The sequence below is a fragment of the Macaca thibetana genome, chromosome 20 (genome assembly GCF_024542745.1).
Source record: "Macaca thibetana thibetana isolate TM-01 chromosome 20, ASM2454274v1, whole genome shotgun sequence".
In the NCBI taxonomy this organism is placed as follows: Eukaryota; Metazoa; Chordata; class Mammalia; order Primates; family Cercopithecidae; genus Macaca; species Macaca thibetana.
The window spans coordinates 64409715-64416932 of record NC_065597.1 but is presented as its reverse complement, the minus strand read 5'-3'; positions in this window follow the sequence as shown (position 1 = coordinate 64416932).

Sequence of the window (7218 nt, the reverse complement as noted above, 5' to 3'; positions counted from 1 at the left end):
GGGGGACAGAGCAAGACTCCGTCTCAAAAAAAAAAAAAAAAAAAAAAAAAAAAAAAAAAAAAAAAACTTAGTCACAATGGCTGGGTGCAGTGGCTTACGCCTGTAATCGCAACAGTTTGAGAGGTCGAGGCAGGCTGATCACCGGAGGCCAGGTGTTCGAGACCAGCTTGGGCAACATAGTGAGTCCTCTGTCTCTACTAAAAATCCAAAAAACTTAGCCAGGCATGGTGGCAGGTACCTGTAATGCCAGCTACTCTGGAGGCTGAAGCATGAGAATCTCTTGGACCTGGGAGGCGGAGGTTTCAGTGAACCAAGATCGTGCCACTGCACTCCAGTCTGGACAACAGAGCCAGACTGTCTCAAAAACAAAAACAAAAAAACAAAAACAAGCGAAACTTATTCACAGATTATTATGGGACACCCAGTAGTAACCCCTGAGGTAGATGTGTGGTAGACTCCCAAGATGTTAACCTGAAGTCTGCCGTACTGTGGTGAGATCTGCTTCTGTGCTAGAAAACAGACTCAAGCTGCCAAAAACCACCTGTACCATATCCTGCCCCATTTGTCCTCACCCAGCTTCTGGTAAATAATGTCCATTGAAAAATGCTGGTTGGGCTGACATGGTGGCCTAAGTGATAATGCCTCTTAGGAGTGTGCTGGAGGGTGGAGGTAGGAAAAGGAGGGCACTGTGTTTTTTCTGACAGTCCCCTCAAAACTGCTGGTGGCTTGGTGCTGGAAGGCTGTCGTCTCAGCATGTTAGCTGAGCTGTGGTTTCTCTGAATGTTAATAACTTTCACTGTTTCAGCTTGAGTTTCCTCCTTGACATCACCAAATGAAAACATATGTCAGAGGTTTTGGGTTTCTGGTGCCAAATCCAAGTTGGTTTATCAGCCATCGCTCCCCGCCAGACAATGGAGGCTGTGTGCTGGGGCGGAGCCGCTTCCCCTTTGACATTGGCTCTTTTCTAAGAACCGAAAATAAGCAACGGAGGCTGTGACTTCACTTTTCTTGGAACTGCTTTACATTACCCCCAAAATGGAGAAAACCCTCATTTAGCAGCTTTTGGATTGCCAAGTTCTCTAATCCTTTCTGTTGCATATTCTTGTAATGCTCAAGTTTTACTGACAAATTCTTCTGCATCAGGTGAAGCAGGAAGGGGAAGGAAGGACCATGTGTGAAGGAACTGAGTGCTTTCTTGCCTGGCCTGTGGGTGTGTGGTTTCATGGTTGAGGAGAAAAAGCACCTGGAAGACACACTGTGTGTGGAATGCCTTCCAGTTTCAAGGGTGACAACCCTGCGATCTACAGGTCAGCAGATGGCCTTGGGCTGGCGTTGCTAAGCATCAGGCTACAGCCAAAACTTACAGAGCAGCTGCCTGCTGCAAGGATAAGGAGAAAAATGCATTTTCAGTCATAATGACCTACATTTAGTAGATATTTTGGAGCTGGTGCGAAAGGACATCTTCAAGGGGCCTCTGCCTGCTTGCGATAAGGGAGACAGTGATGTTAGTCTAACCTGGGGTCCAGTCCTGGTCCTGCCCGTTCCTGTCTGACTTTGGCCTTGGAAGTCAGTCTGTGAAGCGGAGACAATTCTTCCTTCAAAGGGTGGTAGCTGGTAAGTTCTTGGGAACGGAATTAGCTTTCCCCTCCTGAGAGTGGATCTCTGTAGACAGGCACACACGTTGTTCTGAAATCATCTCTTGCTATCTGTCCGTGTTGGAGGCGCTTCCAGTGACATCGTGATTGTGTCTTATTTATCTCAGTATCCCTGCCCAGCATGGGGTCTTAAGTAACATACATGGGCATTCGGTCAATGTTAGGACTGGCTGGGTTTTAGGCTGGAAGACAGAGGAAATATACAAGCAAAGGCACAGTGTCTTAAATTTATACTTGGCCCACAGCAGTTTTCAGATGAAAGGAACCCCCTGCTTAGCAGGGCCTTTTGAAGTGCCCCCCTGTGTAGTTTATAGCAGGTCCAAGGGTGCTGGCTTGACTGTTGGGGAGTGCTGTTTAAGTACAGAGGAAAGACTTGGTAAAGACATAAAAGGGTGGAGGAAAAGGAGCGAGACAGCCGAGTCCAAAAAACGATTCATGTGGTTTGGACAGAATCTGAAATGAGAGTCCTTTGAGACTGACTGAACGTCTCTTGATAAAGAGTGCAAGTTCAGCTGGGCGCAGTGGCTCATGCCTGAAATTCCAGCACTTTGGGAGGCTGAGGCGGGCAGATCACCTGGGGTCAGGAGTTCAAGATCAGCCTGGCCAACATGGCGAAACCCCGTCTCGACTAAAAATACAAAAAATTAGCTGGGTGTGGTGATGTGTGCCTGTAATCCCAGCTACTCAGGAGGCTGAAGCAGGAGAATCGCTTGAACCCAGGAGATGGAGGTTGCAGTGAGTGGAGATCGCGCCACTGCACTCCAGCCTGGGCAACAGAGCAAAACTTTGTCTCAAAAATAAAAAAAATAAAAATAAAAGAATGCAAATTCAACTAAGAGTTAAGTGCCAGGGACTGTGCTAGAAGCTGTCTCATGAGTTGCTTCATTTTACTGTCCCAGTACCCCTGGGAGGTCCGTTTCCCCTCTCCCCTTTCACAGCTGTGAAAACTGCTGCCACAGAGATGAAGTCCTTTTTCCAGGGGCATCTAGCTGGCAGCCGAAGAGCCAGGTGGTGAACCAGTAGGTGCCCCTTGTCGTCAAGGACACTGTTGTTGCGGGTGGCCGGGACCAGGCCCTTCCCTAGGGCAGCTCTGGGAGCTGATGGTCTCGACATGGGCGCTGGCCCCCTCTGCTGGTCTGTGCGTGGAAAATGGGATGACAACCAGTCACCAGAAAACAAGGGCACAGAATGGAGCAAAGGAACGAAATGGGGCCATGAGAAGCTTCACCCCTGTCTACCCAGGAGTTCTGCTCATTATGGCCAAGCCGAGGTGGGGGTGGAGGGAGTGCTGGATTTGGCAGCCAGATGGATTCTGAGGGGCTTGCAGTGGGGCCAGCCCCACTGTTCATTCAGGGGATGACCTTGGGTGGGTTATTTCACTGCCCTTACTTCTGATGTCCATAGAGAAGGGATGACGTGGGGTCAGAGAGGTTAAATAATTCATCCACATGACTATTCACTGGGATCCAGTGCTTCAAAGTTCACTTTAGTGGCCTTTCCGTCGCCAAGCGCCTGCTGGGTTCCAGACTCTGGATACACGAGGTGAACAAGACACGTGGCTGCCCGCTGTGCGCATGGTATCTTCTTGGACCTCCCATTCCTCCTTATCGTTCCCGTTTAAGCCCGAGAAAGTCCCGTGCTTTTAAGAACTTGTGTGGTTAGATTGGGCTCACCTGGGTATCCAGGCTAATCTTCCCCTCCCAATGCCCTGACTAATCCCATCTGTCAAAGTCTTTTGCTACGTAAGGTAACATATTCAGAGGTTCTGGGGATTAGGGTATGGATATCATTCTGTGGGGAGGGACATTCTGCCTACCTAGTCGGCCCTCTAGACCCCAATGATGTGTGTTCATGCCAAATACAACTCTAAATCTCGTCACCTAATCACCTCAATCTGGTACTGGGGAGGCTTTGAGTATGACCCATCCTGGGCAGTTTGTCTCCTTCTGTGAACCTGGAACTCACTAAACCAGTTACCAGGCCCTAAAGTGCAGTGGACGGCCGCCCAGAGGAGCACAATCCGGTTCTGTCCCTGATCCAAGGGACCTGAGATGTGATATGGGCAAGAAAGATAAGGAAGAAACAATGAGGCTGTACACCCAGAAATACCAAACCACCAAGCCTCCCTCCCTGCTGGTCACACAGGACAGGGAAAGGAGTTTCTCCAAAGGGCCTGTCAGCACCGAATTCCACGTCCTGTGAGTTTGGGAAGAGGCCAAGCTAGACGCCTTCCTCCAGCGGGTACTGCTCATTTTAGAAAGTGAGTCAGTCTGGGCGTGGCGGCTCACAGCTGTAACCCCAGCACTTTGGGTGGCCGAGATGGGTGGATCACCTGAAGCCAGGAGTTTGTGACCAGCCTGGCCAACATGGCAAAACCCTGTTCCTACTAAAAATACAAAAATTAGCCAGGTGTGGTGGTGCACGCCTGTGGTCCCAGCTACTCGGGAGGCTGAGGCAGGAGAATTACTTGAACCCAGGAGGCGGTGGTTGTGGTGAGCTGAGATCGTGCCACTGCACTCCAGCCTGGGTAACAGATGAGACTGAGACTCTGCCTCAAGAAAAAAAAAAAGGAGAGTCAGTGCCTGCCCTGGGGTCTTCCATCGGACAGTTGTGCATTACTTCAGGTGAAGGTTTTCCCAGAGCACAGCTGAGCCTGGTCGTCCTGCATGTAGGACGCAGTGTTGTCAAAAGTAGCTGATTATCAGCTCCACCTGGGCTGTTTTTAACCTGGTCCTACCCATATCTTTAATTAGGATCCACGTGCTGGGGGCTTAGGGAAGTCTAAGCTTTTAGAAAGCTCTCCAGTGAGTCTTGTCATCAACTAGGCTTGGCAGCCACAGATCTACAGCTTCCTGGCCCAGAGACACCTGGGCCACAGGAGGGGTCGGAGCTGCCCATGGCACTGGTTGTGAACTGGCGAAGGCTCCCTCCGGTGGGGATCCTGAAGCCCTGAGGACAAGGACCAAGAGGCCTACGCATGCCCCAGGCTTCTGAGGAGGAGAAGAAAGGAAGGATGGAAAAAGCCCATGTGGAGGAACAGGGCTGCTCTACCTCTTGGATGTCCAGGGCCATCTTGATGCTGGGCCATTGCAAGGTAGTGATATCAAGTTCCCTTTTTAAAAAGCCCTGTGGCTGGGTGCAGTGTCTCACTCGTGTAATCCCAGCACTGTGGGAGGACAAAGCGGGCAGATCACCTGAGGTCATGAGTTCCAGACCAGCCTGGCCAACATGGTAAAACCCCATCTCTACTAAAAATACAAAAATTAGCCGGGTGTGGTGGCGGGTGTCTGTAATCCCAGCTACTTGGGAAGCTAAGGCAGGAGAGTCTCTTGAACCGGGAGGCAGAGCTTGCAGGGATCTGAGATGGCGCCACTGCACTCCAGCCTGGGCAACAGAACAAGACTGCATCTTGGGGGAAAAAAAAAGTGAGTGCTTTTACAGAAAACTACTAAGTAAACAATAGGACAGTGGTACACAAGTGACTGATGTTTGGATACTTTTTCTTGATGTTCTAAAGTAGAGCTGCACTATCTAATGTGATTGTCACCAGCCTCATGGAGCTGTGGAGTACTTGGAGTGTGCTGGTGTGATAGGCAGAGTTGCCAGACTTAGTAAATACAAGTTGAGGGTGCCTCCCTCTCCACCAGTGTGGGCTGTGCACAGTGACTTCTTTCCAGAATGGAAAGGGGGATCAAAGAGTAACTTTACAGTGGCGAAACCTGACAAACTGCCTCAGCCAGGTGGCCAAGGTTAATATCAAGCGATACATCACGTTAATAGCACACATGGGTAAGACACGTGAGGCCCTAGGAGGCCAGGACTTAGAAACCTCAAATTCCACAGCCAGTCCTCTTCTCAGTGCCCTCACGTGGCTCCTGCAGAGAGTAGGGACAGTGCCCTAAGGGGCTTTTGGGAGCTTGATGTGACCACATTAGGTGTCTTGGAGGCCTGGAGAGGCATTTGCAGACATGGTGTCTCCCATAGGTATGACAGCCGGGGTTGGTGCTAGAGACCTCTGGTCAGAGCCTGTAATGCCACGTCATGAATTGCCACAAACTTAGCAGCTTAAAAAACAATTGTATTAATATCTCACAGTTTCTGTGGGTCAGGGTCTGGCAGGGTGTGGTTGGGTTCTCTGCTTAGGGCCTTGTTAGGCCAAAATCAAGTATCGGCCAGCTGAGTTCTTTTCAGGAGGCTCTGGGAAGGATCCAGAATGGGCATCCAGGCTCATCAGGCTGTTGGCAGAATTCAGTTCCTTGCAGTTGTAGGGCTGAGGTCCCATTTCGTTGCTGGCTGTAAACTGGAGGCTCCTGGAGGTCCCCTCCATCTTCAGGAACAAGCCTTGAATCTGCCTCGTGCTCTCCAGCCTCTGATTTCCTGGGCCCGGGTTTAGAGAGGGCTCATGTGATTGGCTCAGGCCCTCTACCTTAAGGTCAAGTGATTTGGGACTTTACGTCTGCAAAATCACTGCAGAGCAACACCTAGATTCATGTTCGATTGAATGCCTGGGGGAAGGTGTATCCAACAGGGGTGGGAATCGGGTCTGTTCTGGGGAAGGGGTATCTCAGAATTCTGTCCACAAGGACCTGCCAGATAGAACAGCACAAGGGGGCTTCAGATCCAGACAGCATGGTTCCAATCCCAGCTTTACAACCACTCAATAAATGGTTTGGGACACACAGCCTCTTTGGGCTTCTGTTTCCTCACTTTGCAAAATTGGAGTAAGAACAATCTTGTTCGCCGGCGTGTAGTCCCAGCTACTCGGGAGGCTGAGGCAGGAGAATAACTTGAACCCAGGAGGCGGAGGTTGCAGTGAGCCAAGATGACACCACTGCACCCCAGCCTGGGTGACAAAGCAAGACTCCATCACACACACACACACACACACACACACACACACACACACACACACAAAAAACAGCCTTGTTAAATTCATCCCGTGTGTTGATGCGCTGGCTGTAATTCCTGCTATTATTAGTCACTTGCTCCCAGAGCTGCCCTGCCCATTGCGAGAGCTCTTTTTTGTCTTTCTAGGTGGGAGAATCGTGTTTCCCCTGCCTTTACCACATTTTCCGCCTCTCTGGCTGGTGTCATGGTCCTTTAAGGAGAGTGAGAGCATTGACTTCGGGATCTAGGTCTCCCCAGTTTGGCGGCTGGCCCTGGCTTGGCATGAGAAATAAATGTCAGTGGGAAAAATCTTTTTAAAGATGTATGTATGTAGTAAAATGCATATCCAAACACAAACGTCGTTGCGCGTGTTGATGTGTCTTAAGAAACCCGGGGTAGGGAAGTTTGGTAGGTGGACGTTATTTTCCATCTCCTTTCTCATTGTATGGCGCATGGAAGATGAGATTTTGGCTTTAGCATTTCGCTGTGAGTGTCCTGTTTATTTCATGGTCATGGGCCTTTAGTACCAAATTTACTTGAAAACCTTGTGAAATTATTTATACAGAAAGAAAGAATGAGGAATCATGGGAAATGGGAAAGCAACCAGCCAGTTTTGCAAAAATTCCAACATGAGTGATTTATAACTAATTGGAAAAACATGTCTCTTCTCAGTTGA